Source organism: Ovis aries, chromosome 3 (assembly GCF_016772045.2).
Source record: "Ovis aries strain OAR_USU_Benz2616 breed Rambouillet chromosome 3, ARS-UI_Ramb_v3.0, whole genome shotgun sequence".
In the NCBI taxonomy this organism is placed as follows: domain Eukaryota; kingdom Metazoa; phylum Chordata; class Mammalia; order Artiodactyla; family Bovidae; genus Ovis; species Ovis aries.
The window spans coordinates 156,606,158-156,625,192 of NC_056056.1; the positions used below are offsets into that span (position 1 = coordinate 156,606,158).

Below are 19,035 nucleotides of genomic sequence, written 5' to 3' on the forward strand. Positions count from 1 at the left end.
GACATTTTGAAAATATTTGTTAGTTTTCCACTATAGCTCTTAAAACTTAGTAATACATGCTCAAATTTTCAAATTTTAAGCAATGTAATGTCCTGACGAGTTTTCAACATAATTTAGCTGAAAAAATGTAGTCCAAGTAACTAAATATATTGACCAATTATGTAAGTCAATTAAAGACTGCTGCCTAAAATGATGATTTTTGCTTTAGAGTGGTGTTTGAGTCATTTTCTTTGACAGAAATCAGATGCAGAACTAGTTTTCCATGAAGACAAATTCATGACAGCTCTCCTACACATACCCTACCACAGTTAAAATCCCATTCTGCCAGTAACTCATTCTGTGACCTGTGAAAGACTGCAACTTAATGTGTTTGGATTTAGAAGCTGTCAGATATGTGTTTATTTAATTTAAGCTGGTCAAAAACAGCTGCAGTGGGAGATATCAATTATAACAGCTATCCTAGCCATCAGAAGTTAAGCCAAGTTATTATGTAGTCAGTGGGGAAAAATGTAATTCAAGGCAGAGAAAGGAAAAAATGAGAAAGAAATTCCAGTGAATTCAATTTGAGTAGAGGTCTGAAATGATTGACAATAGGTGCCTATTGTCAAGATGAAATATTCTTACCACTAGCCTAGTCCTATTTGATGACATTTTGTAATTAAGTTATTTTTATATAATGTGATGTACACAAATGCAGAAAAATTTAAGATTTGTATTTATAAACACATGAGAACACATGTGGTATACACTTAACAGTTCTGATCTCCTTGGATCATGGGTGAGAAAGCTCAGAATATTTAATAGTAATCTGACTTGAGATCTTTGTCTTTAGTTTAATAAATCCAGCCAATGATCTTTGAAAACAATCCCAAAAAAGATTTTAAACATTTCAGGGCATAGAAATACACTATACTGAACTTGGATAACTTTGGATAAACAAAGGTTGCACCCTTTACTTCTTGGTAGGAGACATATAATTCTGACTTCTTTTATTTCAATTTCAAAGGCTTCCATTTGCTTCTCTCTGAAACAGACCCAAAATATGTCCTGTGTACCTCTACCTTCACTTTTACTCACCACATTCTTTCTTCCTCTTGTGCAGATTGTTAGTGAGTAAAGGCAGGGACAACCTGAGATCAAAACCCAGCCTCTCTGTTTCCTAGCCCAGTGACCTGGAACACATGATTAAACCAGACTGCACCTCATTTTCCTCTCTGTATATCCAACTTTCAGAGTGCTTGTGGATTTAAAATAACATGTGTACTGTGCCTGGCTCATAATAACACCCAGAAAATTGTAGCTGCTATTCTCTTCATCACACGGGTGCTGTCCTCTATTAATAGAGGTTGCCTCTCCCTGATACAGGGTTTTTCTTTGCTAACTAAACAATTTGGCCATTCCTTTTTACACATTACTTTCACAACCCACTTGCACCTACTTTCAACTAAATGAGCCATGTGGATCTTATTTTAAAATTAGTTTTTCTTTTTCATTTTCTTCTGATGTGACCTGAAATTTAATGCTACATCATTATGTGAAGTGAGCACATAAAGAATAAGCTACCCTAGAATGTAGTAATAAACTGATACAGAGTTGCCACATGACCCAGCAATTCCCTTCCTGGGCGTATATCTGGACAAAACTATAATTGAAAAAGATACACGCCCCTCTATGCTCATAGCTGCACTGTTTATACAATAGACAAGACATGAAACAACCTAAATGTCCAATTGTCAGATGAATGGATAAAGAAGATGTACTTCTATACAATGAAATACTTCTCAGCCATTCAAAAAGAATGAAACAATGCCATGTGCAGCATCACGGATGGACCTAGAGATTATCCTACTAGGAGTGAAGTACAGAAGGAGAAGGAGAAGCAAATGCTATATGATATCGCTTATATGTGGACTCTAAAATGCTACACAAGGGAGCCTATCTACAAAACAGAAACAGACTCAGACATATATAATAGACTTGTGGCTGCCACGGACCAGGGGAAGGGATGAATTGGGAGTTTGGGATTAGCAGATGCAAACTATAATATATAGGATGGATAGAAAAACAAGGTCCGATTGTATAATGCAGGGAACTATATTTAATATCCTGTGATAAACCATAATGGGAAAGAATATGAAAAAGAATATATATATATATATATGCTTAATTGAATCACTTTGATGTACAACAAAAATTAACATAACATTGTAAACCAGCTAGACTTCAATAAAATGTTTTCAAACAGAATAAGCCCCCATGGAGGTCCCTGTAGGAGTGAAGCCCTCGGAGATGATGGGCAGGGAGTGGGAGAGGGGCTCTAAGAAGTGGCATGCTGGGGTTCCTCAGAGGCTCTGAGAGTAGGAAAGCCTAGTCTAATGACCAGAAGGAGGATTTGGTGGTCAGACAGTCTCGGGCTCCCTCCTACTCTGCTCCCCCCATACCACTGGACCCCGATAGGTCATATTCCTTCTCCAAACCTCAGTTGTCTCACCTGTAGGCCTGATATAATACTTACTTCATGGGTTCACTGTGAGACTGGATATGAACATTATGTAAACATTTAGCTGGGACAGAAAAACACTCAGTAAAGGACGACAGCAACAGTAGGAGGAGTAGTCTTCATTTCTAAGATGCTGAAGGACACACAGTATATTCTTAGCTTGCTTTGCTTAGTTCTTTCATCGAAATGTAGGTGATGGTAAAAACGGTGATGTGCTCTTTGTGGGAGGCAGTTGCCACGTATTATCTGAACCGTGTATTTGATATTGACAGAGAATACTCAGTGCTACTGGACAGACAAGAAAAAGCAAGTAGGATGCCTAAAACTCATACGATGTGCTAAATAAAGATAGCAAGCAAGTGGCTTGTGAGACGCGAGCAGAATTCACAAGCTGTGAATCTGGTTAAGTACAGATAGTTGGCAATCAGCAAGACACGTTAAAGATAGAAGGACTGAAATACATGCTTTTAAAAAGATGGAACATTCAGAACATTTACTTACATAGGGAAAATGATGGAAAGCCCAAATCGGGAGGTACAAACCAAGCCACCTTCAGACTGACACATTTCACCTCTCACTTGGCCTGCCACTGGGACCCCATTTTGGCTTTGCATGTACTCTGCCAAAGAAATACAGCTCAAGGCTGCCCAGCAAGCTAATTGGTGAGCTCCAGCTGTGGCAGGCATCCCTGCCTCTGTGGCAACAGAGCTATGTTGGCTCCACAAACCCAGGGAAAAACTGATGCGATAGACAGATAGTGGGTGAGAGGAAGTAGGGAGAAGGAGAGGGAGAGAGGGAATAGAGAAGGAGAGAGAGAGGACATGGGAACGGTTGAAGAACACAGGATTCAGTAGTGTGGTCATTTCACTCCCCCCTAAGTATGTCAACTTACCCCGAACCTCTTTTTTCTGTCTACTCAATGGATATTTCTTGCTGATCCAATAAATCATGTGATTGGAGTATGCTGACTTAATCCTATGAGGTTTCTCTCCTAGGACCCTCTGGGATATCTTGCCTGGGCTGTACTCAGACGCTACCGTTGCATCAAGATAATTTCCCACATGACATATTTTTCTATGGCACCAGAATTTCTTCTGAGAGAAGAACTACTTGATAGTCTTTTACAAATCCACCAAATTAGTGTTATTTTGCACCAAAAGCAATACAGCTTTCCCCTCACATTCTTCTAGGGAAAGCAAGTTGGATACCTTGTTAATATCTGAAGAAATGGTAATTTCATATGACACTGTAGCTTTTCCTTCCAGACGATTGTTTCTAACTATATTCCCTGTTGTTATCTGATCCCCTTTTATTTTATCATCATGGAGCTTTAGACTGTTTGCTTGGAGTTTTAGATTGTTTGCTTTTTTAATAACTAATTGTCAGCACTCAGTTGTCATTATTACCCTGACTAGGCTAGAGATACAGCCACGCTAGCAAGAGCAGCAGACACCCAAGCTCATGGGAGAGTGACCACAGCCCGCCGGAAATCATTGACACCAAGCCGCATGCTTTTTTCTTTCTTTTCTCCCTCCTTCTCCTTCTTCCTCCCTCCCTCCTTTTCTCTCCTGCTTCCTTCCTTCCTCTTTACCTTTCTCTCTTCTCTCTCTCTCATGTCTCTTTCTTTCTTCTTTTTTTCAGCTTCTTTCATTTTTAACCCACAGTGCTCTTTTTCCCATCTCAAGAACCACACGTGAGTCCACTTGGGGGCTCCCCTGAAAATTGTTTCTCTGCTCTGAAAATTAAGGTTTCGTTCATTATATCAAGCCAGCCTCCTGGACTTCTCAGAAAATGAGATCTCACTGGGCGATTCCTCAGTTCTTTGGACACATAAGCCCCTGGAAGACCCACCCCACTAATTGGTCAGCGATGTTTATACTAATTTGAATCCCACTGATACACAAGTCTTAACCTCAAGCATCAGCCTCTTGCTACATGTACATAAAACCATGTCTTAATACCCAGGGGAAGGCCTGTAATAGGGTCAGTCTGTCTGGGAAAGTGATCAGGGGAAGTTGGAGTCATTTTCCCTCTGTGTCCTCTGTGGCTTTCTTCCAGCTCTCTCGGGCAATACACATCATCTTGTGTTCCCTTCAATAGAGCCTGAGGAAAAATGTCAGATTCTTCAGAGTGCAATATCTACAGAATTTAAAAAATAAAGGGAAAAAGAAAGAAACCTTCCTCTTGCTAATATTGTCTGCCAGAAAAGGTTGAGGAAACCCAGTTATTCCACAATTAAGCTTAAATATCAAGGGCTTCCCCAGTGCCTCCAGTGGTAAAGAATCCGCCTACAATGCGGAAGCTGCAGGAGACATGGGTTTGATCCCTGGGTTGGGAGGATTCCCCTGGAGGAGGGCATGGCAACCCACTCCAGCATTCTCGCCTGGAGAATCCCCATGGACAGAGGAGCCTGGTGGGCTACAGTCCATGGGGTCACAAAGAGTTGGACACGACTGAAGCAACTTAGCACGGCATGGCATAAAGAACCAAGGTTTATATTTCCTGTATAAATGCAAAGACATAGAACCAGGCTTTATACTTCCTGTCAACTCCCTGCATCAGCAAGCAAACCAACAACCAACCAAGCAATTGACAAGCAAACCAACTGGCAAACAACAGAGGGCACTGGATGGCTCATGATGCTGGAAAGTCTAGTTTCACCAGGCCTCTGGCTCCATTCTCCCCAGCTCCCCTGGCACCCCTCCCTTCCTTATACTGCCTCAGTCTTCGGACTAGTTACTCTCATAGTGACTAGATGGCTGCCCGCTGCGACCAGAACGGCTTCCTTGTTCACATCTCGAAAAGTGAGTCCGGAACGCAGGACAGAAACGCTGAGCTTCAAACAGACTGCACCACCCTCTGGCCAGGATAAAATCATGCACTGATTGGTTTACACCTGGGGTCTCTCAACCAGCCCTGGGGCATGTAAGCTCATCTCACAAGTTGCTAGGAGCAGACAGCTGGTGTGTGTGTGCTTACGACACCATGGACTGTAGCCCGCCAGGTTCCTCTTGTCCATGGGATTTTCCAGTTAAGAATACTGGAGTGGGTTGCCATTTCCTAGTCCAGGGGAACCTCCTGACCCAAGGGTTGAACCCGTGTCTGTTGCATCCCCTGCACTGGTAGGTGGACTCTTTGCCACTGCACCACCTGGGAAGCTGGAGGTGGGTTCAACTGCACCAAAATGCAGGGCTGCTCCACAGCAAAGAGAACAGTGGTCTCCCAGAGCAAAAGTGCGTGCTATTAGAAGGACGGAAGAAAGGGAACTGATGATGCCTGGGCAACCAGCCATGTGCACTGTGCCCACAACATGGAATCCACCAGAGCATAGATGCTTCCATACATCCCTGAGAAATGTATTGTTTTATGAGATTTTATCAACTAATCTCCTCTAAGTCCGCTATTGGCTCACTGAAAAATTAATGTACCTGAAAGTCACTTTATCTCCTATTGCCTCACATCAACACGAAGCATTTTACAGAAGATGGAGTCATTTCAGAAAAACTAACACAATTCTGCCTCCAGCTTCATAAAATTCAAAGTGCCAAGAATAATTATTTAAGTTCCAATTTGACTACTGGCTGTTGAATTCAGACATGCCAGTCACTTAAGAGGGAGAAGGCAATGGCAACCCACTCCATTACTCTTGCCTGGCCAAATCCCATGGATGGAGGAGCCTGGTGGGCTGCAGTCCATGGGTTCGCTGGGAGCTGGACACGACTGAGCGCCTTCACTTTCACTTTTCACTTTCATGCATTGGAGAAGGAAATGGCAACCCACTCTAGTGTTCTTGCCTGGAGAATCCCAGGGACGTGGGAGCCTGGTGGGCTGCCGTCTCTGGGGTCGCACGGAGTCGGAAACGACTGAAGCGACTTAGCAGCAGCAGTCACTTAAGAACCAGGTGTTTCAGCAGTCTTGTCTTCAATACCTTTCTCACTTAATCTTATTTCCACAGTTTTCCCATCAAAGTTAATTTCTTGCTGTCTTACCATGTGATGCAGCCTTCCAAAATTCAAATCTATCTCTTATTGAGCATTTTCCACATTCCAAGCATACTTTTCTGACAGAGTCCAGAAGAATCAAAGCTCAAGGGATAGGGCCATGTATTGTTTTATTATCATTCAGCAAATCTTTTCCCAGCAATTCTCTGGGATTTCTGATACATCTTTTGCTAGCTGCCAATCAGAGGCCTTCAGTATTTTAACCTGCAATATTACTCTCTGCTGAGCATAATGCATGGTTAGGTCAAAATACCTGCAGCTTGAATTCTGGTTCCTAGACTAATTTCCCCATGTTTACACAGAGGAAAACTTTTTCCAGAGGGCATTCAACTAACCTTCATGATGTGGTTTGTACTTCAGCAATAATAGGAGTGTGATTGAACAAGCGGTTCCAATCAGACACTTGGTTAGACCCAGCTTTCTCTAAGGAAGCCGAAGGTTTATGGTTACCCTTGCAACCAAGACCTGTCTGGGCTCTGTCTCCTGACTGGAACTGACTGATGATTTCAGTTTCTTGTAGGAGCTGGAGCAGGGGATGTAGAATAAAGTGTGAGTATGTTAAAATACACCCAGATCTGTTCAATCAGGGAATGTAAGGTAACAGACACAGAGACTATTGCCTTTACAGAGGAGGCAAGTGTACATTACTAACACTTCCCTAGAGCAGTGGATATGCCATGCCACACAAGGCACGTAGGTTAATGCCAGGGTCAGTCGGGAGGCAGAAGGAGTGAACTGAAAGCATGGCCCACTATTGTATTTTCTACAGGAAGGAAGGAAGGAATGGGCAAGGTAGTGTAAGCCAGCTGAGCAAGCTCAGGTTTGGATGTTTTAATAATTTCAGTGGGCTCTGGGTTATAGGGTGGTCTCCAGTGGCTGGCCAGTAGCTGGCCTTGAGATGATTTAGGGGAAACATAGGCTCAGTATGTGAGTCAGATAAAGAAAGTGGTTGGTGATAAGGCCTTTGAATTGGTTGGTTTGCATATGAAAGTCTCATGGGCAGGGGACATTCCTGGTGGTCCAGTGGTTGAGAATCTGCCTTGCAATGCAGGGATGCAGGTTTGATCCCCTGGTTGGGGAACTAAGATCCCACATGCCCCTGAGCAACTCAGCCTGCAAGCTGCAACTACTGAGTCCATGCACTCCGGAGCTCACGTGCTGCAAGGAAAGATCCTGCGTGTAGTAACTAAGACCGAAAGCAGCCAAATGAATAAATATAGGGGAAAAAAAAGTCTCATAGGCAAGTTGTTCAGCTGTAGGAATTAGCTAGCCTTGGGAGGGGCAGTCTCTCCAGGCTGAGCATCATAAAATATAGAAAACAGAAACCGTGATTAATAGAATGAGGTAAAGGGAAAAGACGTTGACACTTACACGGTTGTGCAAAGAACCAGGGCAAACATCACATGTATGAATGACAGCACAAATGTGTCTTGGATCATTGCTGGACTCCTAAACCTCCTTCCTGTTTGCCTGACCCTTCAACACCCATGCTTCACCCCCTCATTCTGCACCAGGCCTCTCACAGAGAATGTCTAGTCACACCCAATGCAAAAAGCTGCTCCTGCGTGTAGAGGTTCTTTCCAAAATGGTATGACTTGGAAAGCAACTGGTCTTACACAAAGGTAACTTTGCTGTCTTCCTCCATCTCTCTGCCAGTTGTCCTGGACCAACATTAAAGGGAGCAAAAACTGCGTTTGCCTGAGCAGCCAGTGAGGAAACTCATTCTACCACCCAGATGTAGTACAGATGAAAATGCTGATATTCAGTCTCTCTCTCCTTGCTGCATCCAGTCACCAAGTCCTGCTGATTTTATCTTATAAAAATATTTTAAAATGATTCTTACTCCCAACCATCCCTGCTGCCCCAGCTTTAGGTCTTTATTATCTTTCTCTCTAATTCAGGTTAATTAGAGCAGTAACCTCCTAAATGGTCCTCCCACCTCTGGTCTTGTCCTCCACAAATTCACTTTCCACACAAATGAAGAAATCACTTAAAATGTCAATCCAGCTATGGTATCCTATGGTTAAATCCTTTCAATGGCCCCCTCATCTACAGAGTCCTCCTCAGACTCTTGAATTTACAGGACAACTTTTTTAATATTAGAAACTTACACAAGATGTCAAATTTACCCTTTGCTAAGGAAAGACAATTTAATCTAATCTTCTATGAAAATCCTTACATGAAGGAAAAGGTAATTTAAAACTACACACACACACACACACACACACACACACACACACACAAACGGAATGTAATCTCAGAAAAATTATCAGTCACTTCTATTGAATAAATTTATGTTTGTAAAAAACTCTCTACACATTCCAAAGAAGTGAAATGCTGCCTGCTATTGGCTGCAATCTGTAGTCGCGTGTGGCGTCCGAAGCCTCCTGTGAGCTGGTCCCTGGCCACCGTCCTTGGCTTCTCCTTCCAAGCTTAACCTCCAGCAGCTCCTCACTGTGCAGAGCTCACACCCCACTGAACACCACTGAGATCTCGCCCACCTTCCCCATGTTCAGGCTGTCTCTGCTGGCTCCTGCACGGATGGACTACGCCTCCCACAGCCGCCCCACTCCTTTGCACAGCTAACTTTGTGTACCCTGCAGCACTCAGAAAAGGAGTTCCATCCACAAGAATCCCTTTCTCACTCCTTACACACTTGTGTCCCCATGCCTAGAGATGAGTTTAAATAATTCAATAATGTGTTGTGCAAATTAGTATCCTTATCCTTAACATATTACGTACATGGCACTTTGCATAATTACCTGCCTTTTCACAGCTTTCTTCCACTAGATGGCAGTTCTACAGGCCTGTAGTCAAGGATGATGGATTTTCACACTTATGTCAACAGCATCTAGCATAGAAACTCTTTTTTTTTTCAATTTAATTTTTACAATGTTGTGTTGGTTTCTGTCATACAACAACAGGGAATCAGCCATAATTATACCTAACTCTGCTTCCTCCCTAGCCTCCCTGCCCTCCCGCCATCCTGTCCTTCCAGGCAACCCATCTGAAAAAGAATTGAGAGTAATGACAGTAAGGAAGTTTCAGAATATTGGAAATAGAATAGAGAAAATGTAAGGAATATTTTACACATTTAACAACGGCCTAGAAGATATAAGGAATAAACCAACAATGACAACATAATCATTTACTTTATATTTTTTTAATTTATTTATTTTAATTGGAGGCCAATTACTTAATAATATTGTATGGGTTTTGCCATACATTGACATGAATCTGCCATAGGTGTACATGTGTTCCCCATCCTGAACCCCCCCCCCCACCTCCTTCCCCATTCCATCCCTCTGGGTCATCCCAGTGCACCAGCCTCAAGCATCCTGTATCGTACATCGAACCTGGACTGGCGATTCGTTTCACGTATGATAACATAATCATTTAAATTTAAAAATACTCTAGAAGGAATTCATAGAAGCCTAGTGACTCAACATAACATGGGCATTCAAAAATGTTTACTGGCTGAAAAGGTAAAGGAATAGATAGCTATATTTCAAAGAAATATGTGGTGATAAGAAATTAATTATGAAGCCATTTAAAATTCTTCAGAAGAAAGCTAATGTGCAAATTAAGTTGTATTGGGTATACTTTTACTTTTGCCCTTCTTTAGGTAAGTGGCATCACCTTACAAAAATGGGACAGGCACCTTCATCCCCCTCCCCCCATCTCATTTTATTAGTTCAAGAGGTCAGTCAATTCTCTGCCTACTCCCAAATGCACAGATATCTCATTGTCTGGAAAAATTTGAGAATGGGAAAACTGTGCTTAATGTTCTAAAATTTTCATAGTCAAAACATGCTAAACATGATTTTTGTTGTTGTGACAATGCATCCCTCAGTGTAATGCTTATTCCCTGAAGAAAGTGTCTTTTAAAACAATTAACTGGCCACAGGATAACCATAATATTGTACTCCTGATGGTAGTTACTGTGAAAACATTTTAAATGTTAAAACATCCCATGTTAAAACACTGCCAGAAATAGTCTTCATTCTGGCTCAGAGCTCTAATGTGAAACTGGGATTTCCAACCCTGTAAATGGTGTCAGAGCAAGCCAACTGCACCTAATGAGTATCTAACTTTAGTTTGTCCAGCTTTCGCAAGTAGGAGGGCACGCATGAGGAGATAACTGGAATAGAACTGCCATTTCACTGCAATGCCCAGCAGCGAAATGGCAGTTCTATTTTTAATTTTTGAGGAACCTCCCTCCTGTTTTCCACAATGGTTGCATCAATTTACATTCCCGCTGCTCGTGCACAAGGCTCCCTTTTCTCTGCATCCCATCCAACACTTGCTATTTCTTGTCTTTTTAATAATAGCCACTCTAACATGCGTGTTACAACATCTCATTGTGGTTTTGATTGGCATTTCCATAACAGTTAGTGATGTTAAGCATATTTTCATGTGCTGTTGGCCGCTTATATACCTTCCTTGGAAAAATGTCTATTTGGATCCTCTGCTTAATTTTCAATCAGTTGTTTGTTCTTACATTGTTCAGTTGTATGACTTCTTTATTTTGGACATTAACCCTTTCTTGGATAAGATAGGTTATCTTTCAAATTGTTGATGGTTCCCTTTGGTGTACAGAAACTTTTTATTTTGATGTAGTCCCATTTGTTTATTTTTGCTGGTGTTTCCCTTGCCTGAGGAGACACATCCAAAAAGATGCTGCTAAAACTGATGACAAAGAGTACACTGCCTATGTTTTCTGCTAGGAGTTTTATGGTTTGGGGACTTATATTCGTCTTTAATTCATCTTGCGTTACTTTTTGTGTATGATGTAACACAGTGGTATAATTTCATTCTTTTGCTTATGACTTTTATGCTTTTGTTGTTTCAAATTATCTTTTTATGTGTGAGTGTATTGCCAAGTGGAAGTATCTATTGTACATAGAGATAGTACCTATCCATCTAAACACTAACCTGTGTACTTCCTTGGTGGCACTGAATAAGAATCCGCCTGCCAATGAAGTGGACACTGATTTGCTCCCTGGTCTGAAAGGATTCCACCTGCCACAGGGCAGCTAAGCCCATGCACCACAACTACCGAGCCAAAGCTCTAGAGACTGCGCACCACAGCTCCTGAAGCCCATGCCCCAGGAGCCTGTGCTCCACAGGAGGAGCATGCACACTACAATAGAGAGCAGCCCCCTGCTCACTGCAGCGAGAGAAAGCCCACTCACAGCCACAGAGACCCAGCACAGTTCAGTTCCGTTCAGTTGCTCAGTCGTGTCTGACTCTTTGTGACCCCATGGAATGCAGCACCCCAGGCCTCCCTGTCCATCCCAGAGTTTACCCAAACTCATGTCCATTGTGTTGGTGATGCCATCCAGCCATCTCATCCTCTGTCATCCCCTTCTCCTCCTGCCCCCAATCCCTCCCAGCACCAGGGTCTTTTCAAATGAGTCAGCTCTTCGCATCAGGTGGCCAAAGTATTGGAGTTTCAGCTTCAACATCAGTCCTTCCAATGAAAACCCAGGACTGATCTCCTTGCAGTCCGAGGGACTCTCAAGAGTCTTCTCCAACACCACACTTCAAAAGCATCAATTCTTCAATGTTCAACTCTCACATCCATACATGACTACTGGAAAAACCATAGCCTTGACTAGATGAGCCTTTGTTGGCCAAGTAATGTCTCTGCTTTTTAATATGCTGTCTAGATAGGTCATAACTTTCCTTCCAAGAAGTAAGGGTCTTTTAATTTCATGGCTGCAATCACCATCTGCAGTGATTTTGGAGCCCTAAAAAATAAAGTCAGCCACTGTTTCCGCTGTTTCCCCATGTATTTGCCATAAAGTGATGGGACCGGATGCCATGATCTTAGTTTTCTGAATGTTGAGCTTTAAGCAAACTTTTTCACTCTCCTCTTTCATTTTCATCAAGAAGCTTTTTAGTTCTTCTTGACTTTCTGCCATAAGGGTGGTGTCTTCTGCATATCTGAGGTTGATATTTCTTCAGGGAATATTGATCCCAGCTTGTGCTTCCTCCAGCCCAGCATTTCTCATGATGTACACTTCATATAAGTTAAATAAGCAGGGTGACAATATACAGCCTTGACATACTCCTTTTCCTATTTGGAACCAGTCTGTTGTCCCATGTCCAGTTCTAACTGTTGCTTCCTGATCTTCATACAGATTTCTCAAGAGGCAGGTCAGGTGGTCTGGTATTCCCATCTCAGAATTTCCCAGTTTATTGTGATCCACATAGTCATAGATTTTGGCATAGTCAATAAAGCAGAAATAGATGTTTTTCAGGAACTCTCTTGCTTTTTTGATGATCCAGCAGATGTTGGAACTCTAACTTTCTGCCTTTTCATACTGTTCATGGGATTCTCAAGGCAAGAATACTGAAGTGGTTTGCCATTTCCTTCTCCAGTGGACCACATTTTGTCAGAACTCTCCATCATGACCCATCCATCTTGGGTGGCCCTACACGGCATGGCTTAGTTTCACTGAGTTAGACAAGGCTGTGGTCCATGTGATCGGATTGGTTAGTTTTCTGTGATTGTGGTACCAGTCTGCTTGCCCTCTGATGCCCTCTCTCAGCACCTACTGTCTTACTGGAGTTTCTCTTACCTTGGACGTGGGGTATCTCCTCTCTGCCACTCCAGTGCCACACAGCCATCACTTACCACTCAAGACCCAGAACCATCAAGAATAAATAAATAATTTTAAAAAATAAAATGAACACTAAAATGTAATGCAATAAAGTAATGCTTATTAGATGAGAAACATAAACATTTCAATCATAAACAAAGTGTTCCAACCAAAGAACATTAAAAGTGTTTTCTTGTGACATCTACTTTATCCACCTGCAGTTTGGAATGGTAGGGCCCAGGAAAATCTTAGCCAACAGAGAGCCAGCACTCGCAAGAAGCTCTACTCAGGAGGCAGGGTACAGATTCCCCAGACAGGCTGCTACCTTGGCTCCCCGGGGGCCCACAGGCCCACTCCGACTGCCGATCCCATCATGGGGCTAGTTTGAGGTGAGAGGTGAGAGGGAAGAGTAGCAGGGAGGAGGAAACTTCTGTCACCACTGTCCATCCACACCAACTCTACGGATAAAAACACCCAGCATTTTTGATGTACATCTGCCACTCTCAGCAAACATTGAAATGTGCTTAAGCAAAAAATATTAACACTGGGAACAAAAGCCATTTTCTCTACAGTCAGCAGATACCATTTATTCCTTTTAGCCATGTTTTCACCAAGATGCTCTAAAAGAGGCTGCTCCTAGTATACTGCCAGTCAGGCAAGCCAGGATCAAGGGTAACAACGCTTCTTCAGTTACAACTACTCATCCAAATGAATACAAAATGAATACAAGTTTATTAGAGAGCCAGAATCAATTTCTATTATTCCCATGGCAACATAGCGAAGTGTGGCAACAACATTTGCATTTCAAGGTCAACTTTTAACTCGAGCCACACTTCCCTCCGAATTGAGAGAGAAAGCCTTGTGTGGAAGAAAACCAGATTAACACCACCACCTCTTCTCCAAATACAATCAGGGCTCATAAAGCTCATCAATTCAGTTCAGTTCAGTTCAGTCACTCAGTTGTGTCTGACTCTTTGTGACCCCATGAATCGCAGCACACCAGGCCTCCCTGTCCATCACCAACTCCGGGAGTTCACTAGCATAAAGCTCATAATAGATAACAAATGCAAAAAAGGGGGGAAAGAGCATATCTCAATATATACACAGCAAGAGAGGAAGACTACTCCCTCTCTGGGCTTCCTTGGCATCAGGCAAAGCATGACTATTCGCAACAATAATTCCTAAGCTGACTAGGACAATGCTCTCAAATTCACAGATAATCAGGGAGTATTAAATAATTTCCTGAACTAGGATAACAGTCACCATAAAAAAAAATTTCTTTCTTCTTGCTTGAGATGTTTTCACACATGCAATTTCACAATATCCCAGATTCTTTACTTAATATTAAACTATTAATACACAGAGGACATCCTCAGAGCTCAAGTATGAGCAATATTAATATTCTCAGCTATTTCTACACTTCAGTTCAGTTCAGTTCAGTCGCTCAGTCATGTCCAACCCTCAGAGACCCCATGGACTGCAGCCCACCAGGCTCCTTCATCCATGGGATTTTCCAGGCAAGAGTACTGGAGTGGGGTGCCATTGCCTTCTCTGCTTCTATCACTCACCTAGTCTAAAGAAAATCTAGCATAAAGGTGGACAGTTGCAACCCCCAGTGGAAACATTGGTATTTTTTTATAATTTATTTTTATTCTTGTTTTTGGCTGCGCTAGGTCTTCATTGCTGCGTGTGGGCTTTCTCTGGCTGTGGTACTCGGGCTTCTCATTGCAGCGGTTTCACTTGTGGAGCACAGGCTCGAGGGCACTCGGGTTTCAGTCGTTGTGGATAGAGGGCTCTAGCGCACAGGCTCAGTAGTTGCGGCACTTGAACTTAGTTGCCCCGCGGCATGTGGGATCTTCCTGGACAAGGGATCGAACCCCTGTCTCCTGTATTAGCAGGCAGTTCCCTTACCACTGAGCTATCACAGAAGCCCGGAGGCATTGGTATTAGTGCTGAAGTAAACTTTAGAGGAATAACTATACTTGCTTACGGGGTTGTTCACAGCCTTGCTAAAAAACCTACTCTTCCTGAATACCTAGATTGAAAAATTATAATAATTTAAAAGTGAGATTTCATTGATAAAGCTCTAGTTCCCGCGTAAGGTGCTGGTCCCTGGAAAGATGTATGACTAGCCCAAAATACTGGCTGCGTTTCCATTTTAAACCTGTCCATTATTCTTCCTCATCACAGTACGGTCAAATTTTTCCACCCCACATGTCACTGCTAAGCTCTCTTAACTGCTTTTATGTCCTTTGGATGCTCTACTGCACACAGAGGATTCACAGAAGTTCTCACTTTAATGTGTAGGGAATTTCCATTTCACACCATTAGTTCCCTAAAAACCATCAACTGGGAACAACTTCTAGTTAGTAAAGGCACAATTACTCTTTATATAAAGGAAACCAAAGGAATCGCTTGGAAGTTGAACAAACATCTTAGATATTCCTATGAAGGGAATGCTGTATCTACTACCAAAACCCTAGATCTAAAATTAGATGGAATATGTAAAAGCATGAACTTGGCAGTTTAAGACATTTGCCGCTTTTCCACTATACCATTGGGGGAGAGTGCTAGTTAGTGTTACAGCAGCAATACTAACACCACCCTATTGGCTTGTCTTCTTCCTGCTTTCAGTAAACTTGCACCAGTCCAGTGAAATCTGCCTCAGGATACATCACTCAGAAATCTGTAGAACTGCTTAGAGGCAGAACTATGCGCTCTACTGCAACTAGTCCAGCAACTCGCATTCAGCTGGCAAACACTGCCCTGGGGTGAAGCCCATGAAAAGACGTACGCCGGAGAAAGACTCGCAGAAGTGGCACAAAAGTTCTTGTTTTTATAATATCTTCCCAGGAAGTCAGAAAATGATTGGATTTTAGTTAAAGAGATGGAATCTACCTTCAAAATGGAAAAACTACAGAAAAATACTCCAATTAATTAATCAATAGCTTACTTTGGCTAAATGATCATCGTAAGTCAGTGCAATTTATCACTGTAGTTAGAAGCATACCCTACCATATCCTCATAAAACAGGATGCTAGTGAAACATGTGAAGACATGACAGCCCTTTAGCCTTTTGCTGCTTCAGAACTTAAAAAAGACAAAGGCTAACCAGGATTTGACATTCAGGTACATACTTGCTTAGTACAAGCTGAGTTAGGAGATAGCTAAACATTGATTCTTACTCAGTTATGATGTTCTTAGGAAGTTCCTATTTGGACATCGATGGTTATCAACCTGGTTGCACCTCAGAGTCATCTAGGAAGCTTTACAAAATTATCAAATGCCTAGATCAATTAAATCTGGAGGGTAGAGCCCAAAAATCAGTATATTCTCTGTTTCCCCAGATGATTCTAATGTGCAGCCAGGCTCTACACCACTGATACATCCCTTACAGAAAGCCATTGTATGAAAGCCATTTGTATCTAGATAGCTTTGTTTTTTCCAAATTCCACAAGAAAAGGGGACTTTTAGAAAAAGGCAGTTTACTGTTTGGTAAGTGCTGGTTCTCACAGATTATCTGAGTGCTGATTGAAGAGAAGCAAGTCCTTGTCTTGGCAGAGAAGGCAGAGTGTCAGGCTTTGCCAGCTGCCTCCAAAAACAAAGAATGCCCGGATGCCCATAAGAATCATGATTATGTATGCTGACTTCAGATTTAATCGTAATGGGGATTTGTGATGGTCCAGGCTGACACCAGCAGAGGAAGGAGCTTTAAGAAAGTGGTACCATGTTTTCCCCGCAAAGCCATCAGAAGACACAGTGCCCCAGAACACGTGCAGCAAGGTGATAACCAGTATCCTAAAGGCTGAATTTAGGAAGAACTGGGGAGGAGCTCCATGAATGCCCACTGTGCCTGGCCCCAAAGAGTCAGGGTATTTACAAAGGAAAATATTCCACTCATGATTCCAAAGCCCAAGCCAGAAACATAAGCCAGCGATCCACCGAGGGTGCTGTTTCACCTGGGTTTATACTCTTCAAACCTTCACCGGCTCTTTTAAGTTCATAATATGCAAACCAGAACATTTCTTGGATAAGGACTGAGACTAACACTCCTAAGATCAGCAGATATTTCTGTATTGGTCCATCTTAGTTGTCAGTAATGGTTGCTGCCATGAACCAAACTAGAGAGGAAAGCCACAGAGACACAAGCAGAAGAAAGCTCTGACGGTGAGGAAGATGATGCTCAAAGACTCAGTGATGATGGTGCAATGCAGAGGGCAAGCCCAGGACCAAAGGCAATGAAAGTGCAGTCAAAAAGGACGGACACCCTCGAACCAACCCGGAGGCCACATAGGGGCCTGATGGGATGTGGGAGCACTGAGCCCTGACAGGACTGAGCGTGGGGGTGAAGGGGTCACCGGGGAGAGCAGAAAGGCGGAGGCAGGTTCTGCTTCTAGATTATTTCTTCAAGCTGGCTACTTCTATCTTCCATATCATTTGCTCTATTTCCAATGCATTCTTCATCTCATTTACAGTAAGCCCTCTACATACAAATGAGTTCCATTTTTAAGTCAAATCTGTTGATAAGTCCAACAGACTTAGCCTAGATACTGAATTTACACAATCAGCTATATACCACTGCTCTTACACTTGCTTGCGGACATACTGGGCTTGAAATAAAGATACTGTACTATTGTACCTTCTATAGTCCTGTACAGTAAAGCACACAAAAGCACAACCACTTGTGGAACATGCACACATGTGACAATGCAAGCCAAACACATGCCCTAACTTATGTAATTGAACATACGAACAGGTTTGCGTCTTTGAAAGGTTGCAACTTGAAGGTTCACATGTAGGGGACTTACTGTACTGAGTTCTCCAGCTCCAGAACTTCCAGGTTTGTTTTTTTTTGTTGTTTTTTTGTTTTTTTCTTTTTTTTTTTTTTTAGCATTTCTACCTCTTTGGTGACATATTCATTCTGTTCATTCATTTTACTCCTGAACTCAGTGAACTACCTTTCTGAGTTTTCTTGTTTTCTTTTAGCTCATTGAGTTTCTTCACAACAGCTATTTTGAATTCTCTGTTAGATCACAACACTTCATGACAAAGTTTGGTTTCAGGAGAATTGTTGATTTCTTTTCGCAACACTGTGTTACTGTGATTTTTCATGGTGCTTGGTAAGTTGTTTCTCTGACAGCTTCATTTGAAGTAGGGAACACATTTCTTATTTAAGTGAATCACTGTTTAATTTAATTCTGAAAATTAACAGGTTGATAATTATAGGACTTTCTCTTCTTTTAAGTTGGTGGTTCTATAGCACAAGCTCTGGTTTCTCTTCCCTGAGTTGCCTCTGGCTGTATTTGAGAATCAACACGTTCCACTCTCCATCACCTCTGCCAGAAGCTGCAAGGACTTGTGCTTCTAGGATTGCTAGTGCCTTGTTGCTGCTGCTGCTGTTGCTGTTGCTAGTGCTGCTGCTGACCCTGATGCTGCCTCTGAAGGCACCAGGTTGGCAGGCACCTCCACCATGCCTAAGGTCACTTGGGTTGTGGGCACTGACAGTGCAGAAGGGGGAGGTTGGTGGGGAGGGAACAAGGGTCAGGGGTGTCTGCTGTGTATCTAGGGTGGTTGGGATCACAAGCCTGCTGCCCTGGGAAGGGATGCTAGAGTCTCGGGTGCCACAGCGCCTGGAAGAACCAGGGTCATAGACCCTGCCACCACTGCTGCCCAGTTCCCTGTGCCATGGGTGCTGTTGTGGCCAGGAGGCTAAAGTCATCTGTGCCTACTCTTCTGCTGCTACGAGTTTTCTGGGGCTGTGGGCTCAGTTTCCATGACTGGGGGCCAGGATCACTGGCACTGCCTCCTATTCCCCAGTTCTGCCTCTTCCATGTGCTCCAGCTCCCTAATTTCAGATGTACACATGTAAGGATCTCTCTGGCATCCTGCTGTGTCGGAACACCTTGGCTGAGCTATGAATGTCTTC

The 19,035-nt window shown here is 42.8% G+C and overlaps 1 pseudogene; it reads right to left on the minus strand.

Moving 5' to 3' along the window:
- Positions 1–16,618: 16,618 nt before the first annotated feature.
- LOC101116820 (gamma-secretase subunit APH-1B-like) lies at positions 16,619–18,581 on the minus strand (annotated as a pseudogene).
- Between the last annotated feature and the right edge of the window lie 454 nt (positions 18,582–19,035).